Genomic DNA, 25,264 nt, shown 5'->3' on the forward strand with positions numbered 1-25,264 from the left:
AATTGAATGGAGTCATGCTGTCCAAGGTGTTTGGGTGCATCTGATTAAGGCATCATTTGTGGAGTGATGGCATTTATGGTTTGCTGATCACTTACTTCTCATCCACAGCCCCCATCAGATTGGAAGCACTTTCCCTCACTTTATCCCATGTTTTTCTATGGGCCAATCTTACTGGTGCTCCTGAATTGAATGAAAGTGTGACAATTTCTGAGGCTGCCTGTGGCCTATCTTCGTCACTGCATGGTGCAACATTGCCTTTCCAGCTTCACAGAGGTCTACCCAGGAACAGAATGCATGACCCATGGACCTCTGCTCTCCTAACCCCCTCCTGATGCTCAGAGAATCTTTTATTAAATTTTTAAGAAAGGCCTCCCTCATTCATTCATGATTTTCATAATGTTCATGGAACAGATATCTGTTTTCTCAGACAAAATGCAGGAATTCAAATACACAAAATCATATTTCTCTACCAGACCCTATTCTCTGTGATGTCGGAGAATTTTTCTCCTTAATGCTGAATCTTTCTGTAAATGTTGGTTGACACATTGAAATTGCCTCTGTGGTATAACTGGAAATTCTGTTGAAAGGAGCCATTTCCTAAATTTATGAGTGGATCATGATCTGGTACCTGTGATGCCAGTCTGCATGATTGTGCACAGAACAATAATTGAGTGTCAGGAAACCTTAGGTAATGATCAAGGAATCACAGTAGCACATAGAGAGTTGGCCTTTGGAGAAAAACCATGCTTCTCAGTATAGAATGTAGAGCAGCATTATTAACATCATCTGGGGATTTAATAAAAATGTAAATTCCCCAGGTATACTGAAAAAGAAACTCTGTGAGTGGAATATACATAATATTTCTTAAAAAAAAAAACAACACTTCTTTGTCATTCTGATACATATTAAATTTTGAGAACCTCTGGACTAGGGGCTGGCTAACTTGAATCACCTGAGAGATATTAGAGAAGTAGCTTCCCCCTTGGCATTGTATTCTGATTTAGGATTAAGGATTTCTTTTCTTAATCTCCACAGAAGAACACTCTTTTGTTTTATTATTCTTAGAACAAGATATAAACATATGTCCCAGTGAGATTCACTTGGTTTTCTGTTATAATTTATATTCTTGGTCTTATCCTTTCTCTGAGAAGGATAGGAACATGTCTTAATGTACATATGTACACACACACACACACACACACACACACACACACACACAGCACATTCCCTAAGAGGCAATTCAGCAAGATAGATAAGGTACAGTTTCTCTGGAAAGACAGCCTGGAGTCAAGTCACCAGCTCCATCTTTTGCTATGTGACCTATGCCAAGTTTTCAATTTTTCAGTGCCTCAATTTTCTTGTTGGTGAAATGTAAAATCGTGCAGTAATCCTTTCCATCTCATAGAGGTAGAATGAGTTAATGTTCATGTGAGAATGAGGTTACATAGGTTGGGTGTTTACAGCAGGGCCTAGCATGTTAATACCTGGTAAATGTTGACAGGTTTTGAGTTGAGTACAGTTCTAAGGGTTGGAGTGGAAATACCCATCATCTCTTCCTTGAAGGGGATGGTTATCCAAGTCAGAAGAACCAGACATGTAAATTTATAATCCCCAAAGGTATTAGAGACTATCTAATAGCATCTGGGAAAAATAAAGACACAATAATGGGAAAAGGAGTCTTGAAGGGACAATTCAAGTGGTGTGAGCGTATCCATCACCACATCTGAAGACAGGTCAACAGGACCATTTAAATATAATCATCAGGAAACACCAAAATCTAGTACCAGTTAACACTGAACTATTTGGCAGGCCCTGCTCATGATCTCAATTATTCTTCTCAGAAAAATTATGAAGCAGGCATTATATTCACTCCATTTTATAAAGTAGGAAACTGTGACTTAATGAGTCAGAGTAACTTGCTCAAGGAAACTCAAATACAAACACAGAAGTTTTGATTCAGAAATCTATATGCCTCAGGATTTGTTTATTATTTAAATAAAATTTATGTAAAATGCTTAGTTCTTTATGTCTCACATGTAAAATGTATAGTCTCTTTATGTCTCTCATATTTAACAATATGAGACAAAAAAATCCTAAAGAGAATCCTAAAGAAATAATTATAAGTCATAGTGTCTTATCATAGGGAGAAATATTACTAAAACAAATTACTGGATTCAGAGAAAGGAGACTGCAATTTAAGGCCCTGATTTTTCTTTCATCTCCATTCTCTTGAATTAACCGAAGTGCCATCTCCTCTTTTCTTCTTCTTCTTCTTCTTCTTCTTCTTCTTCTTCTTCTTCTTCTTCTTCTTCTTCTTCTTCTTCTTCTTCTTCTTCTTTTTTTTTTAGAATTTTAATATTTATTTATTTTTAGTTTTCGGTGGACACAACATCTTTGTTGTATGTGGTGCTGAGGATCGAACCCGGGCCGCACACATGATAGGCGAGTGCGCTACTGCTTGAGCCACATCCCCAGCCCTTCTTCTTCTTCTTCTTCTTTTTTTTTTTTTTTTAATATTTTTAGTTGTAGATGGATGCAATACCTTTATTTTGTTTATTTAGTTTTATGTGGTGCTGGGGATCAAACCCAGTGCCTCACATATGCTAGGCAAGCACTCTACCACTGAGCTACAACCCCAGCCCTATCTCCTCACTTCTTTTTTTTTTTTTTTTAAAGGGGAGAGAGAGAGAGAGAGAGAGAGAGAGAGAGAGAGAGAGAGAGAGAGAGAATCTTTTTTTTTTTTTTTTTTTGTAGATAGACACAACACAATGCCTTTATTTTTTTATGTGGTGCTGAGAATCGAACCCGGGTCCTGCCTGTGTTAGCCGAGCACTCTACCGCTGAGCCACAATCCCAGCCCCTCCTCACTTCTTAAAACAAAAACAAATACAATCTGAAGAGAATATAAGAAAATAAGCTCACTGTTTTGAATAAAGAATTTTAGGAAGCAAGAGTACTTCAGAACTGGTACTGAGAGTGTCTAAGATTGTGTAGCAGGGTCCAGCAACTAATCCAAGCAGGCCAGTGAATTCCCCGCCCCTGAACATTAGTGCTCATTAGTGTCATCTTCTATGACAACTTCAACTCTACCACTTAAAACTCCTTGTTACTTCCACCTAAGTTGGAATGGCTACTTCCTTTCAAAGATTTTCAGTTGGTTATGGAAAAAAATATATAATTAATATATTAGTCATTATTGTTTGATAAAGAATTGATTTGCAAATAATTTCAGCTAAATTAATTCATCAGTGTGGAAATACTCTTCAAAATTGAAAGAAAACAAAAACTACCTGGTCAGGTAGCAAGAAGAAAAAAAATGTTCTATTTATCATAATTTTTTTTTTAGAAAAAAATAAATCTTCTACCAGCCTTTCATAAAAGACTATTTTAAAGCATATAAGGCAGAAAAATTATTCAGCATTTAAAGTCTTTAATGATGTATTGAAACTTATTAATAAGTCCACATTACCTTTGAAAATAAAGACTGGTGCAGATTGGCTTCTCTCTTGCGTTCACAGGTGAGAAAAATGTAAACACTGTATATTTTCCCTTGGTTTTGAGACTGACACAATACATAGGTCAGTCAAGTCAACAACTTTTAAATTGTTAAGAGATTTTTTTGAGTCTTCTGGGAATGGTAAAACAGGATACAGTCTTTTATTCTCATTTCCCTTCATGAAATGTACTCTCTTCTTTTTGAAACACATGATAGATAGTGGCTGTGCATACAGATAGGTCCTAACAATGCCGCTGTGACATTTAAGCATTTCACCTTCTATGCAGTACAGCCTGTTTGTCCTTTTCAACTTGGCTAGTGGGACAAATGCAAAGGAACCACTGTGTGACTTTTTGCTTATCTTCTGTATGCAAGCTACAAAGTTAGTGCTTGAGTGTGTCAGGTATCACCTAGGGACTTAAGAATGAAGCTTTTTACAGTTGTCCAAATCCTGTGACCTGTACTACATTGCCTTTGATTTGAAGGCAGTTTAGGTAACTACCAAGACTGCCTACTACATTAATCAGAATCAAATTCAACTGAAATGTAGGCACACAATAATTCTTGGCTTATTATGTGATGGCTGCTATAGGCATGCTGCATTACATACTGGATGAGTTTGCCAGTGGGAAATGGCATTGTTTTTTTTTGTTTTTAAAATTTTTTTTCTTGTACTTGAAGCTTCAGCAGGGCTGCTTTTCTTTTTTGATTTTTATTTGGGACTATTTCAAATTGTTTAAAAGTTGCAAGAGTAAGTATAGCTCAAATGACCCAGATCTACATATTATCCTTTTAGAACATTTACTTTATCATTGACTCATTTTCTGTCTCTCCCTCTTGTTTCTGCGTATGCATACACAAATTTTGAGCTATTTTAGGGTTGGTTCCATACATCACATTCCTTTTCCTTAAAGGGGTGGATGTTGCTCAACAATAAGACATTCTTTCACATAACCACAATTTATTTAGCAAATTTCAGTACTGTAATTTTTAACATTGATAGACTACTTTCATCAAATCTACTATCCATATAATTTCTATTTTGGCAAATGACCCAGTACATTTTTTCTTTCCAGGTGAGAGTTTAGTAAGAGGTCCAGTATTATATTTTAGTGTCATCTCTACAGTCTTTTTAATATCCATAACATGTCTACAACCCTTCTTTGTCTTTTATGCCATAAACATTTTTGAAGAATACAATCTCCTATTTGTTTTTTCTTTTTGAGATGCTTGCTCCTCATTTGGCATTATTTCCAATGTTAACATATGATTTCAATCCTTGGTAAGCATTCTTGCTCAGCTTTCTACATAGGTGATATCATGGCCTTCTGAGGGCACTTCATCTGAAGGTACTTGATGTCCATATACTCCTCATTCGTGAGGTTAATTTTGATCACCCAATTGATACTGTATATTGTTTGATGTCACCACCATATGATTACATTTTTTCCTTGCAACTTATAAACAATCTATGTAGAGACCATTTAAGACTATATATATATATATTTATTTCTCTTCATCCAAATTTCTTTGTAACTATATTATTCATCAATGATTCTTATCTAATTGAAACTATAAAAGATGATTATAAAATGCCAATTTTCTAATTCCTGTCCTTCCTGCTCATTTATTAGTTAACATTTGGCATTGCAATGTAAATTAGAGTGCTCTCTTATTTACTTATCTATTCATTATTATTATTTCAATTTTTTGGAAATGTTTATAATTCATTAGTGTACATCACTATTTTGTGCTCAAATTGTCCCTAACTTGACCACTGAAACACCTTCAAGCACCTCCTGAGTGTTTGTAATATGCTTTGTCATCATCATCACTATTATTATTATTATTATTGTTGTTGTTGTTATTATCATTATTTAGTACTGAGGATTGAACCCAAGACCCCACACATGCTAGGTGAGCACTCCACCATTGAGCTACATCCCCAGCCTTATTTATTATTATTATTACTATTGTTATTTAGCACTTCCTTATATCATGGTCTAACAAGATGGTCTTTGCTCATTGTGTACATTTCCTGTATCAGTCCTAGACTCTGCCTTTTGTGCAAGAAATATGATTTCCTTTCGGTTGGAAATGGTGTTAGAGACCAATGTATAGACACTACATTTTCCATGAGGAATATTTTTTTTTTTTTACTTCACACAACACAGATTTATTCTCTTCTAGCTTTGAAGATGATAAATCCCCAAATCAAGATGTTTAAGGACTAGATTCTTTTTAGAGGTCTAATAGAAGCTCTGTTTTCTTTTCTTTTTGGCTTCTAGAAGGAGGCATATTCTTAATAGACTAACAAGAAGGAAAATATCCAGAGATTTCATTTAAAAATAGCATTAAATCATTTCAACTTCATTATTCTGAATGTTTAGAAAAAAATTCAGCGGTCTTAAAGTTTAAATTTGAAAATATGAGGTATAAATGTCTGACCGATTTAGAATGTTTTTTGATTATTTTGTTTAAATCTTGATAAAGCAATGCAAGAGAGGTTCAGTTCTAGCACCCTAACTAACTTCAATGTTGTGGTTTAGCCACTACTGGGAAGCTTGGTTTTCAGGTAGTAATGTGAATTATTGATTTGGTAAATATCAATGTCCATGAATGCCAGCATACGAAAAACATCGGGTACCTTCAGAATCTATGACACTCTCATCACAGGGTTATGTCTTCAATTGGTCACAGTGTTATCATATCAGCAATTAGGGCCCCTGGGGCCCATCCCATAGTGCTGCAAATGCAGAGGGTGAATAGATTTTTTTTTTTTTTCTACTGGAGTTATTTCACAAACTCCTTAGGTCCACTTCCATTCTCAAATACATATTTTCTTTTTCTGACCAAAGCTTTTATTTGATTCTTTAAAAAGTCTGTGTCAGTAGTAGATTTTCTTCTCTATAGAGATATTTCAGCAGCTTCCAAAGAAAATGATACTTACTTTTAATTTGAAATGCTTTATCAATAAAGATTATAAATAATGGATTTTTCAACCTTAGGTAATACACCAGAGTTTCTATATCTATATTATGGCAATTCATTTCCTTATATTGGTAGTGTTAATCTTTTAAATAATAGATAGCAGACTTCTAGTTTTAAGATAACAAGCTCATATAATTAGATTACAACAACCTTGTCAATGCCACCTTGGATTATCTGTTTGGGTCAAACAAGTACCAAGAAGAGTGCCTGGAATTGGATTAATTTCCCAACTGAGGTAATTGTCTAACACATTCAGAGTTCCAGATCTCTCTCAGACCCAAATATAGTAGACCCAGAATTGATTCTTTGAAGTCATTGGCCATATTTCACCAGAGTTTTTAATCCTTGGACTTGTTTTATGATAAACATAGTCTCTAGGTAGGGGATAAATGGTAACATCACCCTAATTATCAGCCACCATTGAGATCTAAGTAAGGTAATGCTTACATTTTGTTTTATTTTTGAAAAGAGAAGCTTGTCTGCCAAAATAGTCATGGAAGACTACTGGATCCAGTGAAAGATGACCTACTTCTGTTTAAAGGAAGTAATTAAGGACAGTAAGAAACTTATCAGCCCAAGAGGTGCAACAGTCCCAAATAGAACTCAAGAATAAAGTTGTTCAATTATAGTAAATGTTGAAAAAATTATAAAACCTTAATTTATTTTTGTTTCAAGCCTCACAGGAGGGTATGATCTATTTGTTTATTTTTTTAAAAAAAATTCTGGTAAACCATTATTGTTTTTCTTCCAATAACCATATTTTCTTCTGCATCTTAATAAAAATATTGAGGACCTAGATACCCCTAAATTGTAGTTTTTTTTTAAAACAGGCCAAGATTTAAATAGTTTTGACCAATTATGCTTGATAGGAGTTAATTTTATACGTTAATTTTATGTGTTGACTGAGCCATGGGATGCCCACATATTTGGTTAAACATTACTTCTGGGTGTATCTGTCGCAATGTTTCTGGTAGAGATTACCACTGGAATTGGTGAACTGAGTACAGCAAATGCCCTCCTCAGTCTGAGTGGACATAAGGGCCTAAATAGAACAAGAGGTATAAGAAGGCTGAATTCATGACCTTCTTGACTGCTTGAGCTTAGAATAATTGATCTTCCTCTGCTTTCAGTGCTCCTGCTTCTTTGAACTCTACCACCAGCTTTTTTGGTTCTCCAACTCCTACACAGCAGACTATGAGACTTCTTGGCCTCCATAATTGTGTAAACCAGTTTCTTAAAATAAATCTCATTCTCTCTCATTTTCTGTCTCCTATTAGTTCTATTTTTCGGGACAATTCCAACTTCTATGACTCATAATACTACCACACTCCCTTGTTCACATCATGGACAACCTCAAGAATGGGATCCTAATTAGAATGTTAAACTCCATGTATGTATAATATGTCAAAATACACTCTACTGTCAGGTATATCTAAAAAGAACAACAACAAAAAATTACTCCCACGTATCAGTGCTCAATTGTTCTTCCAGCAAGAACTTGAAAGGCAATAGATCCATGACATCATATCATAACATATAAATCATTGACATTAAATTTTATATCACTCCGCTGAAAGGCGATTACAGTCAGCAGGTGACTTGGTTCAATCCTTAAACAGGTCTAGACTATAGAACCAACTGCCATATGACTGTGATAACTGTTTAGGGTGGTTACTCATTCATTGATATTTGCCATGTGTCCCACTACTGTTAGGAAACAGGTGTTGGTTCTGTAATCTCTGCACAAGAGTCAACATTCTTATTTTGTCTTATCACAGCCAGTGGGTTCTAAGGCTTGGTAAGACTTTATAATGCTCAAGACACTGACTGCAAGGCATCAGAGCATTTGTGAAAATATTTTTCCAATAAGAATAGTGAATATATCTTGAGTCCTTGCTGTATGCCACAGTGCTGAGTATTTTAGGTAGTATCTAATTTAATCCTATAGCAATCCTATAAATATCATCACTCTTTCTGTTTTATAGAAGAAAAACTGAGGAATACTCATGCTAACTAGTTGCTCCGAAATTCAAACTCAGGTTTGACTCCAGGGTACCTATTCTTTGAACCACTGCTCTGTCATCAGGCAGTAAATAGACAGTGTGGTTGTTTCCTTAAGATTAATACTGCATGTGATATGAAGCTCATTGTTGGATATTGAAAACTAGTTCTAGAATTTAGATTGAATGATTAAAGTTAGAATCCCTAGTTGTGATTCAAATGAACTAGTTATGACAGTTATAAGTAATCAAACCTTAGTAAACCTATCAAGATATGTTGGGAACATATATTCTAATCATATCAATGTTAAAGATGAAAATTCTATATCATTCACGAAAATTGTTCCAAATAATGGAACTCCAGGGAAACTCACCAAATGTGTATAATAACTGATGAAATTAGTGTCCCACTGCCTAGGCAAGAATATAACAAGTAAAATCAGAATTCTGTCTTTAAATCCACAGTATTAATGTGAAGAAGTTGGAATGACTTTTTCTTTTTAAAGAGCATACTTCAGAAACTGAAAAGCAGCAGTAGAGTTCAAATATCTGAAAACAAAAAAAGGTGGTAATAGGTGATTTCAAATGAAGTACTTTTGACATAAAGTTCAGTTGTAAAGAAATTTAGAAAGCTGGTTATAAAATTAAAAGCATTATAAACATGAATTAAATATTTTCTAACACCAGATATGTAAGTATAAATCCATATGCAATCTGATTTATTATAAAATGTTATGGTATAACACCAATAAAACCATTCTATATCAAAAGGAACAAACCCTGGAATTCTCCTCACATGTCATGTGTTGCAGGCAATTTCGCGCACCTGTTGTGGGTGTGTTTTCATCCCTGGAACAGAAAACTTAGGTACAGAAAACCCATTCTAGATTAAACCTATCTAGAATTTAAAACCTCTTTGTGTACTTACTTCTGATACTAGTCATGACAGCTAAGTCAAAACAAATGCTACACAAAAGGCAAAAAGTGGGGCTAGGGATATAGCTGAGCAGTAGAGCTCCTGTCTAGCATATGTGAGGCCCTCAGCATGATCCCCAGTACAACACACACACACACACACACACACACACACACACACACACACACCACAGGCAAAAAAGGCTATGACTTTTGAAAGAATTGAAGGAACAGTTCTATAATCATCATAAAGAAATGGATCTCTTTATTTTATATGTAAAAATATCAGACACTGATAGATGATGAGAATTGTGATCATAATAGTTTCATTCCTCTTTATGAGAAACAAGTGAATAACATTAGACTAAAATTTATGACAATAAAGTCTTTGCTATGAGTGTAGAAAAGTAATGTTGTTTTATATGCAGAAAATTAATATTCTATCTCAATGCTTTATTTAATGAAACATACCATTGTTAAGATTATAAAAGGAATGTATAGGGAAATAGCAAAATGCTAATAAAATGTTTAGAAACTGCCAACAATGAACAGTGTTATTCCACAAACTTTCTACTGCCATTTCCGAAGTGGCCTGGATAAGAAACTGAACCTCTGAGATGTTCATGTTAGCCTTTAAAAGTTAGAATGAAATTGTTTACTTTTCAATTGCAGGTGTTAAGAGAATTTCTTACCATTTTAACTAAATGCTATGATGATGCTATTTTAACAGGATTTTAATTCTGATCAATTTTTTTATTTTACTATCATTTGTTCTTCTTGTATATTACTGAAACTGAGAAAGAAGAGCCTTTCCAGTTTTGGAAGAATTATTTGAAGGGCTAGCCTCCAAAGAATACAACTGTTGTCATTTTTTTCCCCCTTCCAGTCTCTTGCTCTTCAGGGACTGTTTCTCTTTTAATTTATTGCTCTGTGTTCTAAAAAGTGGAGAGAGATTACAAACTGCGTTTTAAAAGTGTATTAAATATAACTTATGGTAAATTAGTAATACCTCTTGAAAAACCCTGCTCTGAGCTCTCCCAATGTGCTTCCTCTGGGGGAAGATAACTCAATTGTGTTGATTTAAAGGTTCTGTCTAGTTCTTTTAAACATTCCTTTGATGTTGTATTGCTCTGCTTGTAATAGACTGTTATTGCCCTATATTGAGTTTGCAGAGTGAAGGTAAATCTTTCGTGATGTGATTGTGCCTTCGCAAACTCAATATTGTTCCCGGGGCCTTTATAACTCTCAACTATGTTGCAGCAGAACAGCACACATTTTCATTTTTACCTTTTTATACTGTTATTCTTTGTTCTAAGCTGAAAGTACGTATGCTTATATACGCTCTCTAGTGCTTGTTCTGTGAAGCGGTAACTCATAAGCAAAAAGAACATTGTCAAGTGGGTTATTTTTCTTTTTCTGAAATCATTGATTTTATTGTTGATCTTTTTCATTGTGTTCCATTAAATGCTCTACTGTGTTATTGGAAAAGCACCACTACTGGGAAAAACCTCAACTCAGCTATCTATCCAAGTTCTAGTTTGAAATGTTTTCTAAGAGCACATAGGGCACTATCAGAGAGTTTCTGTGGAGGAGATCTTTCCTGCCTTGAAATTCAGATAGATGAGATTTTTCCCTGGTGGCAGATCACATAATACCTATGCTACTGGAAGTATTACACAGATAGTTCAATATTAACTTTGACCTATTTGATTGAAAGTGGAAACTTTATATGATAGCTTAAGTTATAATTTTGCTTCTTTTGTTAAATTTGTTGCCAAAAAATCAGATTATTTTTAGGTGGAGCTGCATCCAACTCATAGATTTAAATTGCTTATAAAGCACAGTAGCACTAACTCTACCTTTTAGGCTTTAATTTTACTTTTCGGTGAGTATCCTTTTATTATTACTATTATTTTTTAGTTATTTTAAAGTATATGATCACATAGTTTTGAAGCAATTATTAGTTGATAAGAAATATTCAGGTAACAGAATGTCTACAAATGTAAGGAGATATTTTATGTTATTATAAACTTGATTTTAAATAACCACAGTATTGGGTATTTATTCATCTAAGGTGGCTAATAATTATAATTCTAAAAATGTCAACATTTTGTCAGTTTGATGAAAAACATTCATATTGGAAAATTTTCACTGTTCTCTCCCCATTTTGTAAAAAAATAATAATAATAAAATAAAATCAGTAGTCTTCAATCCTCAGAGGTTGATATGTGTTAATTAAACTGGTAGATGTTTATAGCATTTGCATTTTGGATTATATTTTTTTTCCATTTTCCCCTTCCTGTCATTTTCTCTCTTCACTCGTGGTCTGTTGCAAATGAAAGTCTAAAGAGCTCTATAATGATTAATTAAAGAAAGCGAAGACATATAATTTTATTTCTGAGGTGAATGTCTCAGAAATTTCTATGGTTTGAATGTCCCCACCAAAACTCATGTTGAAATTTAATTCCCATTGTGAGGAAAGAAGAGGTGTGAATAGGTGGCTTTTAAGTGGTGATGAGCACTGTTCATGGTTTTAATGGATTAATGGATTATACTGAGATTCGTTCTGTTTTAAAAGCTATTTTGATTCTGTCTCTTGTATGTGACCCTCTTGCCAGGTGATGGCCTGTGGGATGGAGATCTGTAGGGTCCCCATCAGCAAGAGGGACTTTTTCAGTTGTGGCTCTTTGACCTTGGGCCTTCCAGCCTCCAGAACTGTGAACTAAATAAATTTGTATTCTTTATAAATTTTCCAGTCTGTCATATTCAGTTATGGCAACAGAAAAGAGACTAAGATGTGAAGTACTGTTTAATATGCATACATTTAAAAGGTGAATATATATTCCTCAAGGAGAATGGAGTTCATGACTGAAACTAGGATTTCTTAGTTGGATGGAAACTTAGAGGACATCTGACCCTGAAGTTGCAAGTAGGTGCCTGCTGGGTTATATGTGACTTACTTGTTTCTTACTATCTTCTTTCCATTTCATCCTCCTTCTCATTTTACCTATGCAGGGCCTAATTCTCAAAATATTAGCTACTGGAATTTAGAAATTGGAATTTTACTACTGAATATAGATTTATAGCTTTTAAACAATTAGAAGCACTGGGAACAGTGGGTGAACATTCTTACAAGGGATGACTCCTTAGTTGGCCTGTACAATTCTTTGTTGGCCACAGACCTATTACTGTTGACATATGGGATCATGGTATGTATTTCTAGTCTAATTCCAGGAGGATCTTCAACTTCTCCATTTTATTCTGAGTAGTCACCCATCTGGGAATGCAGATCGCTTAATTTTAGAATCCTTATACCTCATATAGCTCTTTTTCCCTGTGGTTGCCTTCAGTCATTATCAATTCATAGAAATCTCTCCCACTTTAATTCTTCCTCTTGCCTTTGTTAATGGTACATAGTCTACCTGGAATTATACTTTTATTTTTATCTTCTCAATAGCAGGAATCATCTTTGCATTTCACACAGTGATGTCCATCAGGAGGCCTGGTAAGTTCTTAAGACATGTTTGTGGGGGCTGGGGATGTGGCTCAAGCGGTAACGCGCTCGCCTGGCATTCACGGGGCGCTGGGTTCGATCCTCAGCACCACATAAAATAAAGATGTTGTGTCCACCGAAAACTGAAAAATAAATATTAAAAAATTCTCCCCCTCTTCTCTCTCTCTTAAAAAAAAAAAAAGACGTGTTTGTGGAGTTGAATTTAATTGCATTAATGGGGTCTTTGTCAAGAAAGGAAAGAGAACAAATATCTTATATTTTCTTAACCCCTAGTCAACATCTTTCCTTTTTCAAGAAAGTTCTTTGTGCTCATTTAACATTTTCCACCAAACATTATATTCTTTATTTACAAAAATAGGATGTCTCTCCTTCTGCCCTTGGTATCCTACCCTTTGTCTGAGTGTTTCCCACAGTCCATACTTTCTGCCTTTTTGTCTTAGGTGCTTGGGAGCTCAGAGAAAAGTTATGTTATTACTTGGGATATTTTCCTGAATTTAGACATGTGAGTTAATAATTATTTGTTCCTTCTATTTGTTTTTAACTTTTTATTCCTGCCTTTGTAGTTTTGGGTCCTTTTTTTAAAAGTTTTTTTTTTTGGGTAATGCGAGGATTGAATGAAATGTAAGTAAGGCTACCAGTATGGTGCCAGCTCCCATGGTGGTGAGGGCAATGTTATATCACACTTTGCTGTGTGATTTTTACTTTAAGCCACCTTTATCTCCTTTACCTTCCCTTTCTTTTTTGGAAGGTGGGTAAGTACATATGATGGAAAAGACATCAGAAAAGATAAAGACAATTTTTACTAGTTGGTACTTTTATGAAGATGGTAATAAATCTTGAGCAATGAAATCCAATGTATATATGTATATATAGTAATTTAATGTATATTCTTATTTGTTAACTCACTGAAATCTAGACCTTCTGTCCAAATGGTCAAAGAAATAAAAGTGGAAGGAATAGAGAGAAAAATCCCTTAAATGGATAACTGAGAGTGGATGGTATTATAATTATCCTTCATCTCAATAATTGTAAGATGAGTTGGTAAATTTGTTAACTCTGTTGAATCCTCCCAAAAGAATTTGTTTCAATCCCCCCTCCTACCTACACATTATCTGTTGGCAAATCAGCATCATTTACTGCCTCCTGCCTTCTCCTTTGGTGAGTGTGGCGGAATACTTGGGAGCTATGTTCCCAGAGTCCCTGTGAGCCATCCTTGGAGTTGGATTCCATTAGGAGGTAGCATTTGCATTAAGAGCTGTGTGACTGAGGGGAAGTAAAAGCCATATTTTAATTTTTCTGGCAGCAGCCGGCAGGCGTATGGCTTTCTGTAGATGTGAGGTTTTATAGTAGCCTCTGACTCATTTTTCTAAGAATTACTTGACTTTCCTGATTGAAATATCTAAAGCAGTTTATTCTTTCCCAAGAATTTTTCTCATGAAGCTTCTGTAAACTCACTTAGAGAAGAAAATAGGCAGCTGAATACCATTTAATAAATTTACTTGTGACTTTGATATGGTTAAATATTTGAAATTAGAGATTCACCAATTAGAACTTGGTATGGACAAATAGCTCCAGAATAAAAAGAGCCTATAGTTCCCCTGTGAAGCAGGTGGGGAGGGAAACGATTTTTTTTTTTTTCTCTCTAGGAAAAAAGGTAAAGAGATGACAGTTTTTCATTAGATAACTTATAAGAAGCACACGTTTTCTTTTTACATAAGAAACTATTTGCAAGATACACTAGTTCATTTTATGTTGCTATAAGAGAATAATAAAGGCAAGGTCATTTATAAAGAACATATTTTTGGGCTGGGGATGTGGCTTAAGTGGTAGCATGCTTGCCTGGCATGCGTGCAGCCCGGGTTCGATCCTCAGTACCACATACAAACAAAGATGTTGTGTCCACCGGGAAAAAAAAAATAAATAAATATAAAAATTCTCTCTCTCTCTCTCACTCTCTCTTAAAAACAAACAAACAAACAGACAGACAGACAGAGTTTTATGTAGTTTACAGTGTTGAGGCTGAAAGTCCAAGATCAGGTAGCCATACCATTTGGATAGGGCCCCCTTGGCTGTGACACAACATGGCAGACAGCATCATGGTGGAAGTGTATTTGAGGAGAGATCTCCATGGCAAGATGGGAGGCCAGAGTGATTCAAGAGACAGACTTGCACTTTTTTAACAGCACATTCTGACAAGCACTAACTAGGGTCCCACAAGAATTACATCCATCTCTTTCAAGTGTACACCACCCACCAGTGACCTAATTACCTTCCACTAAGGCTTGCCTTTTAAAATCTTACCTCTTAAGTATTTACCACCTCTCAATATCACCAGACTTTTAATGATACCTTTGTGGGGTAACATGTACTTTGTGGGTAACAACCAACCCATCCAAACTAAAATAAAAAAGAGATTTTCTTGAAAAAAATACTATAGGTTTTGTTTAACTGACAAAAATATTTGAAAGCTACAATGAGAACCGTAACTATTTCCTCCCTCCAATCTAAATTCAACAATTAGCGAAGAATTTTGTTATACTATAAATATTTATTGATTTAGATATGGAGAAAAAAAGGGAAAAAAGCTTCACTTCTTTTCAGCAAAATATGATGTATGTGAACAAAATTTTTTTGTGTGTGAAATAATGTAATAGATGTTTAACATCTTTTGGCTTGTGAAGTATAATCAATATATTGAGCACTCTGGCAAATTTAGAATTTGTCTTGGTTTCTACTCAGTAGGTAAGGAAAATGGCATATTAGTTGCACCTTTTGGCTTTAAGTTAGCTCAAATTTCAATAAAATTGCTACTGCAAACATATTTAATTCAGCCTGAAACACAATAAGTAAATTTTCTATGGTTGAGTCAGAGTCATACAGTGTGGAAGGCCAGAATAATGGAGTCTGCTATTTTGAGTTGGAGGATTAGTAACACTCCCATGACCTACTCCTCCAAATACCCCTCACTCTACAAGATAAAGCTGTCTTAATTGAAATTTAAAGTAATTCTTGTGTGGAACAATGGTGAGTTACAACCAGTTGCATACTTTCTTTCTGCTCTATTTCTAATTGCTGTGGATCCTTATTGCCTGTTTGATTGCTTGTATCACACACTTAGACTCACTCTCTTGTCTCAGGTTGACTTTGTGCAGGTGAAAGGTGTTCATGAGCTGTTGCTTTGTGCTCATTAACATGATCTGTCCACCATTTCATTGTACTTTTTTGCACAACGTTTTTTTCAAGGTAAACCATAAAAGTTCAGAAAGCAGTATCACAGAGGATACTAAAGACGACTTGTTAAAAAATAATGAATACAAAATAAATCTATTTGTATATGTGGGGTAACTTAATTGGTAACTTGAGGTACGTTATGAATATTTGTGAGCAAATGGGCACTAGGCATAATGTATCTTTTTCCTTCCTCATCCTCCAGACAGAAGTATACTGAATATAGAGCACACAGAGCTAAAAGCAGTCCAACAAAATCTTGATTTACCTTAATCCACCTAACAAATAATTTTAAAATGCAATTAATTAAATAACCTTAGAAATTTAAGTTTTTGCAACTCTATTTGTCATCTATTCATGCCCTAGTAAAATATCTGAGGCAAACTACTTAAGAATAAAAGAGATTTATTTAGCTCACAATTTTGGAAGTTCAAAGACCAAGATCCAGTGGCCCCATTTATTTGGCCTCTGAGAGATCTAATGGCAGATGACATCACACCATGACAGAAGCCAGAGGGAGAAAGAGGAGTCAGGCTAGCTCCTTTTATAACTCTCTTGTGAGAACTGCCTTGATCTAAGAGTGGGGACCCCAGTGGACTCCCACCAGGCCACACCTCTGAGAGATTCCACTGTCTCCTAATTCTGTCACCCTGGGGACCAAATTCCCAAACTCCGAGCACATGAGCCCTGGAGAACATACAAACCATACCCAAACCATGAGACTGGGTTAGTTACTGTGGGGTTTATATAAAGCAAGTTTGCCTCTCTTGCTCTCTCTTGTGCTATGGGATCTCTTTCTTATGTACCTCCTTCCCTTTCCACTTTTCTACTATGCATGCTACAGCATGTAGAACTTACCAGAAGCTGTGTAGATGGTGGCATCTTGTTCTCGGACCTCCAGAACAATGGAGGTCCTTTCTTTATAAATTGTTCAATCTCAACTATTTTGTTATAGTTATGAAAATTGACTAAGATTCCTAGAGAATATAATATTTGAGCAGATATTTGAAGGGTGTGTAGAAGCAGTTTGAAGGAAAAGGTGACGGATAATGGAAAAGTTGAGGAACTGAGAGACCCATGTTTTAAATTTACCTTATGTATTGGAAAGGATTAGAGCGAGGGAGGCTAAAGCCAGCAAAGTTGTCAATGAATGAGGAAGATACTCAGAAGACAGACAATATGAATGGCATGAACCTGAAAGTTGCTGAGTTTTGTTTGCTTTGATTGGTTCATGGGTTTATATGGTTTCCCCCCCAATACCCACCCCCCCCCCAAAAAAAGGTAGAGGAATGGTCTAAAAGTTGAATCAGGAATGCAAGGAACACCAGTCCTAATTCTGAGGTCTGAAGGGTGTGAAAGATTAAAATGCTACAATCATAGTTGTGTTGGCATGAGAATGTGTTTTGCAAACATCCAGCTACAGGGAGATCGGGTAACTAAGGGGCTCAGCTGCTGAGCTCTGGCACCAAGGCTTGCTTCCCACAGGTTGCCCCCAGCCCTGGCCAAGAGTGGTAGAAATGCTACAGCAAGACAGCTCTAGGAAGACATAGGCCTACTCTGATGGCCAGTTTGGACTCAAGGATTCCTTGATGGCCTTGCCCACCCCTCTCATGTCTGTACTGACAGTCTAGTACACTTCCATCCAACCTTCCCTTTCCTTTTCCTTTATTCCATGTCAGCCTTTCAGTACACTCTCATGGCTCTCTGGCCTATTCTGTCCACCCCTTTTTCTCTCACATGAACATTGTCCCTGAGAAAATCCATATTTTTTATACCTTTATTTTATTTATTTATTTTTAGGTGGTGCCGGGGATTGAACCCAGTGCCTCACATATGTCAGGCAAGTGCTCTACCACTGAGCTACACCCTCAGCCCCTGGAATGTTTTAATTTTATCTGAAAGTCTGTGTCTCAGAATAAAAGAAACTGACACAAAAACAGACCTGGGGAAGTGCTTCAGTTTAAGCAAGACATGCAGAAAGTGCACATACGTGAAGGCTAATGGCTGTTAACAACTCTCAGAGGGGTAAGGGATGAGGAAGACACATTTTCTTGAAAATGGCACCTTTTGAATAATTTCTAAAAGTAGTTGTTTATATATTTACAATTAAGGAGACTTTAAAAATATAATAAACAACCTTGTGAAACTTAGTGCATAGAAATTATGAAAAGTGTGGGACTTCACTTTCTTTCTGACAGTGAGGAAGATCCTCTTGTATTCCACTGGTCATCACTCCTAAAATTCATTAGAAGAGCAGAGATAACCGTTACCATCATCTCTTCTGTTATTGGGGGTGTGTTATCAAATATCAGATCCATTAACAAGTGGGCTTAGGACTGGGCTAGGTGGAGCACACAAGGACCTACAGCACAGGACTCAAGGAGGCAAGTCTCACAGGTGCCCATCCTGCACTTGCAGGTTCTAGACGTCTCCTTAAACATGGTGTACTAGATGCCCAATTTGCTTGACCTGGTTCCAGCCCAGTGAAAGCGACTCAAGGACTCAGAGTAGTATAGAATTTCTTTGTGTTTTTAGCTCAAAGAATCAAGCCAATCCAAAGCCTTTACTCTTCAGTTAAAATGATAGCAGACTGACATTCCAGAGTCTTCCCCTGATGACTAGAGCCTCTTGCTCTTCTCTTCATCCACCAATAATTTTATATGAATGATTTTCCGTGAATATGTAAAAAAATAGCTCAATGATACAATTATCAGAGTAGAGAAATTGGAAATAGTTCCCCTCCCCCACCCCTGTCTCTTTCTGGTACTGGAGATTGAATCCAGGAGCACTCTATCACTGAGCTACATCCCCAGCCCTTTTTATTTTTTATTTATAGGGTCTTGCTTAGTTGCCCAGGTGGGCTTCAAATTTGCCATCCTTCTATATCAGCTTACCAAATAGCAGGGATTATAAGTGTGTGCCCCATGCTTGGCTAATAAGATTCTTTATATTGGTGTCTCAGATCTTTTTTTCCAAATGATTGGTTAAAGCTACTTCCTTGTCTCAAACCATTTGCTTTCCTGAGTTCTTAACTTCTGCTAGTGGTTTTAATTCTTCAGGGCAAGAGGTTTGGGGATGGCTGTTCAAATTATTAAGGACTTCTCTGTTGTATAATATAAGTATAAGCAGGGTATATTAACTTGAATTCATTTGAAAATTCCAATTTGAATGTTTTATAGAAAATCCAATGAGATGGCATGTTGAAGAGTAAGGAGAATATTAACAAAGGTAATAAGAGTGAAAAGAATGAGGAAAATCCAACAAGGTATCAGTATTTTTTAATAAAATTACAAAATTCTGATTTATCTTCAGATTGCTAAGGACTGTTATCTTCTGGTTGTAGAATCAGCAACAACAACAGTTGTACTAAGTCAGAATAAGAATGTTGGCTGCGCTGGATTATCCAGCACTTCTCTGGATCAAGCTTCAGTATCAGGGTCTGCCTTGGATCTTAGTTGAGTAGCTATAACAAATTCCAGCGGTAGGGTGACTTAAACTCTATTCTTTATACTTCTGGAGGCTAAGAAGTCCAGAATCAAGGTGCAGGCAGACTTGGTCTGGTGAGAGTCGTCTTCCTGACTTGTAAACAACTACCTTCTTGCTATGTCTTTACTTGCTAGGCAGAGAGATCATCTTATAAGGGCACTCAGGCTATTCAAGAGGGCTCTGCTCTCGTGACCTCTTTAAGATACTACCTCCAAGTACCGTCACATTGGGAATCAGGACTTTGACACTGAATTTTAGCAGGACACAAATAGTCCATAGTGCTAGATGTGTACATTTCACAGATGAGTAAAGGGATTTTTTTTTTTAAATCAGGGAGGGGGGTACTGACATAGGTTTGCTAAGTAGTTTATGTTAAGTAAGGACATTTAAAAAATCAGCTATCATTTATTATCATAATCATTCAATTCTCTAAGAGCATGAAAGGCAAGATTCCAGAGGACAGTAGGGTCTTTGCATGAAAGACAAGTTGGCATTGTGATAGCCACCCTCCTGCTCTTTCACATATGCACACCCTCCACACACCCTTTACTTTGTCCTTAATGTTATTTTTCTCTTTTAAATATTGGTTGGCCAAGTCTTTGCCACAGACTGCTCATAGTCCATAGGTAAGCACTTGGGAACCACAGCTCATACAATCTTCCATCTTATAAAAAGCAAGAAGTTAAGATATTCTAGAAAGATGTATGTCTATTTAACACCTTAAAATCTTATGTATGGTCATTTTTAAAACATGAATGCTATTCTGACTACAGAGATTAAAAAATACATGCCAAGTACTCCCTGCTTTAATACATATTAATTTATGTTACTTTTATAATCTATTGTAGGAGACTAAACTTTCATAAACTTTTATTGCCAGAAGCCAAATTTATGTTCCTATGTTCTTTGAATAAGCTCATTGACAAAATTTGCACACTTTATTTTGAGAAGACTGTTGGCAGACACTTGTTGATGTTCTTTCCTAAGAAGATCAATGCTAGGGGAACACTAGACACAAGAGGTTTCCATGACCATTTTGTAGAGTTCAGATGTCAACAACATGACCCACGAGGTGAACTGCAAGAATAAAGCATAGAGAAACATCAACAGCCATCATTCAGACGGAGTCATTTATAGTTCTTTGCTACAACACACCTGCTACTCCAGATGAAATTCTGCTGTTCCCCAAAGTGCCCTCATTTGCATGGACTTTTGGTGACCTATCTGTAAGCACACAGCAAGCGTACACCTGCCTGTAAGGTTGGGCCCTCTGTTTATATGCCATTGCTTACTGCAGGAAATATAATAAAGCAAGATAGCTTAGATAAAAATTGTAGATATTAAAAAGAAAATAGGGACAACAAGTGATCAGACTAAGTAATTGAAGAGTGCAATTGTGAAAGAATAAAAAGTCAAACAAGTTGATTTACATCCAGGAAACTCCCTGAGAACACTGAAAATTTCTTTGATGGAGTTGGAAAAAAACACAGCAAGGTAAAATTCTTTCTTTTACAGTTTTTTTTTTTTTTTAAATAATGTCCTGAATTTATGGAAGAAAACTCAAGAGAGCCTGAGTGCCTGAGTGCACAGTTGGTTCATCACAGATTCAAGGCTCATCATTCACAGAGAGGCACTGAATACAGTAGCCGAGAAACTTCTGGCATGTCCATGAGTTCACCCCCTGCCCTGATGGTGCCTTCAGACCTGGCTTAGAAAGATTAACGTGATAGTTTTAACTTTCTGATACACATTGTGTACTGAATTTTCAAAGGCAATTTAAAAAATAAATTTATTGTTTCCTCGACAGGTAATTGGTACTACTACATAGACCAATGTAAATGGGAACCATATTATTATAAAATCTGAGTTCTGGTCTTGGCTAAAAACCGACAACCTGTTACTATAGGAAAATGACTATTATCTTTTGGGTTTTGTCCTCATTTGAAAAGTAAAGGTTTTAGATTTGCTCTTTAAAGTCCCTTCAGCTCTACTCTGATGTGTTATAATGTATGTTCTTTCCCATGAGGAAGCTTTTCTCATAAATGCTCATTTCACTGCAGCAAGAATAGATTTTCAGACTAAAATCAATACATAACACTGCCCGGTGTTGAAGCAGTCCAAGGAATAGGTAGAAGTGATTTTGAAGAAAATACATCATACTACCTCATATAGGTATAACATAATAAGGATCAGCTCATATAGCTATACTAAAATAGAATAAGAATCCACGTGGCTCACTAGAATAAAATAGATTTTACCTGCTATTATTATGGTTAAAGTCATCCATCAAGAAAATCCTCCCATGTATCTTTTTAAAAATTTTCTTTTCTAAAATATTTTTTCCTAATGATGAAATTTATCAAACCTGAGATCCATCACAGTGAAGAGGCCATTAATGAAGGTAGGGTCAGGAGTAGAATTGACACCTCAGACATTGAAGTCTTCCTTTCAGGTTTCTTTTTTCTCCTCTTCTAGAAAGGAAGCGATTCTCTTTTTACATATATCTGTTGGTAGTTCTGTGTTTGGAACCCCCACCATCAGTTTTCTTCCTGTCTTTGCTCTGCCTTGCATCCATAAAAAGGGGCAATGCTGATTTTTGAAAACAGCAACCTTAAGTACATGTGTCCTCTGGTTTCTGTGGGATTTGGCTAAAGGAAGGCATAGAGGAAATGAGCAGACAAGAGAACAATGTCAGAGTATTTCCTGCCTGTCCCTCTGCTTTGGCTCTGTGGCTGTGCCCTATCACATAGCTGAGCTTTTACCTGGTCTGGACACACAGCTTCTTCCACTTGCTCTGTAGTCTTAAAGGTGAGAATGTGTTCCTGCTGTTGCTGGTCCTTGGTTGACTTATCTCTAGGTTCCTTTAATCTTGTCCACACTTTGGAAATGGCAACTTCATTCTAGTCTCTTCAGGATCCCAGGGTAGGGCAACTGACTCTAGAGACTCTGATCAGCACACCATCTTTCAAAAGTTTCTGAAGTCTTCATGTTAGGGAATGAGCAAAAGTACTCCATGCGGCCCCCAAAAGACACACTTCCATTTTAAAGTGAGGATTGATTTTTAATGCTTTCTAGGAACTTTTTAAAATAAAAAATATCACATAAATGAAATAGATTCTGTTTTAGTGGTAGTAAGCTTTGTACTTCTTATTGCACCGTTAAGTTGGACAACAAGCTCATAGCCAGTTCTAAAGCATGGATCAGGGGGAAAAATCTCCATTATGTCTTTTCCTTTTCTTATACTTTCCTTCTCAACCTAGTGAAAAAGCCAATCAATCTCTTCTCCATCCCCCTCTCCCAAAAGGAAAAAGAAACCAATCTCAATCTTTATGGGTACATTAATTCTTATCAGTGCCACTTTATACCCGAGAGAGTAACAATTTCTATTTTGTGATTTTTTTTTCAGACTCCTTAACATTTATGTGGCCATCGATGGTATAAGATTGACTTTCCAGGGTTACCACACAACACATCATAGGCATGCACAAAAGACTAAAGATACTGGAATAAGCCAGCTGATAACTGAGCTTTGATATAGCGAGCTGCCATCATCTCTCTTTTCACTTAACGAATTCTTTGAAAGGAAGTTAGAAATAAAAGGCAAGGAGCAAAATGCCCAGTTGCCCAACAGAGAATTCTTTGGACTAAAGATCACCTAACACATTTGTTTCTCCTTCCTTTTTTTCTTGTTAACTGTGTCTGATCCTGCGGGACAGGTGCTGGTTCATGCCTTTTACTTGTGCTGCTCCTCCTTTTTCTCCCACTGTTAACTCTTCCTGATTTCTAATATTTGGGGGCAAGATTTTTATCAAAGAACTGCATCGTTAGCTTGAGTTTTAGAGTCTCTGATTACAGAACAAAACTGAAAACACCACCAAAACTAAAAAGAATCACAAATCAATTTTATAGATTCTTTATTAAAGTCATAGCATTGAGACAGTTGGTGGGGACTGGGATATGTAGCAGGAAAACTATTTTACTTTTGATGGGGACAGATTTTGGTCATGTGAATATGCCCAAAGCCATGGAACTTGCTACAGTGATAATAGCACATCTCAAAAAGCAATGAAATCAATGCCTGTGGTATACTGAGTTTCCTTTTTTTCCTCTCTCTCCCTCTCTCCTGCCCTTTTTTTTTCTCTCTCTCTCTTTTCTGATTTAAAGGGTTAAACTGGGTGGTTTTCAGAGTTTTACAAGAGAACTATTAGTGAAAAACAATCTGATACATTCAACTTACTAAGGCCCTACTCTTTCCCTCTAATCTTTCAGCAGGGCCCAAGGGAGGCTAAAGTTTAGATCAGTCTATTCTCCACAAGAACTTTGATTCACTATTAAATTCCGTCTAATGAAGATGACTTTGCCATCCCACAGCCATCAGCAGGCTATGTGTGGGACAATGCAGAAACCCACCTTGTATAGAGGGACATTGTTCTTTCTTCTTAGTTACCCCAGTTGAATAGACTCATGGAAAATCACATGCACAAGAGACCTGTGAAATCAGTAACAGTATGAATCTCTAGGGTGCCATGGGGAGGCAAGTTAAGGAAATCACTATTTTGCTTAAGTACACCCTTGTTCATGTATTACAGCATGTCATGTTTATGATAAGAGCAAACGAGAGAGAGAGAGAGAGAGAGAGAGAGAGAGAGAGAGAGAGAGAGAGAAAGAGAGAGAAGGAGTAGGAGAGAAGAGGAGAGGGAAGGAGAGATTCTCTTAATGGTAGAAGTAAAGTTATAACTACTTGCAGTATTACCAATCAGATTGAATATACTTCTTGCCTTGCAGATAAAAATTAAAAACAAGATGTACACATCTAAGGTTTCTGGAGCCTGCTTTAAACAAATTTCTGATATATTCATAATACATGGTAAAAAAATCACGAATTATGAAATTAATTTTTTTGATTCTGAAGTTAAGCTATTGTAATTAATAAAATCTCATAATTACAAAGTTTTTTTTACTTTAATTTACTTATTATTTACTTCATACAACATTGTAAAATCAGAAAAATTAGATGAATGTATCCTTCTAAGCTATAATTTTTCTGTGGTCAATAATGATCTAAGAACCTGGTGCTGTGGCTCACACTTATAATCCCAGCAGCTCTGGAGGCTGAGACAGAGGATCAAGAGTTCAAAGCCAGCCTCAGCAGCTAAGCAAGTTTTTAAGCAACTTGGTGAGACCTTGTCTCTAAATAAAATACAAAATAGGGCTGGGGATGTGGCTCAGTGGTTAAGAACCCCTGGGTTCAATCCCTGGTGTGTGTGTGTGTGTATTTTTTTTCAGGACAGTGCCAGAGAAAAAGATTTGTGTTTTTAAGGAGATAATCCAGCACAGTCTTTATATACATGGCTCTTTCATTCCACCATGTACTACCCATGTAGCTTGGACAAATTATTAACTTCCCTGGGCCTCAGTTTATTCATATGTAAAATGAGAATTGGCTTTCTGTAAAACTATTGCTTAAATTGTAGTACTGATATGAAGATGTATGGATCTAGGACATATAAAGCACTTAGAAGAGTAATTGAAGCATAAGTGATACGTGTTTTACTTCTCTTCATATTTATTGGATGCCATGAGTACTATTGGTCATTAAAACACTTGATGAATGTGGGAAAATACTTTAACATG

The 25,264-nt window shown here is 36.1% G+C and overlaps 1 protein-coding gene across 1 annotated transcript in view; it reads right to left on the reverse strand.

Moving 5' to 3' along the window:
* The window catches only part of Pdlim5 (PDZ and LIM domain 5), a 595,024-nt gene extending 570,102 nt beyond the window's left edge, over positions 1 to 24,922 (reverse strand). The window contains exon 1 of the mRNA XM_076864855.2: positions 24,918 to 24,922. The gene's annotated coding sequence lies outside the window, so the exon portion shown is untranslated. The remainder of the gene's footprint in view (positions 1 to 24,917) is intronic.
* Positions 24,923 to 25,264: the final 342 nt, after the last annotated feature.

This window comes from Callospermophilus lateralis, chromosome 8 (genome assembly GCF_048772815.1).
Source record: "Callospermophilus lateralis isolate mCalLat2 chromosome 8, mCalLat2.hap1, whole genome shotgun sequence".
Classification (NCBI taxonomy): domain Eukaryota; kingdom Metazoa; phylum Chordata; class Mammalia; order Rodentia; family Sciuridae; genus Callospermophilus; species Callospermophilus lateralis.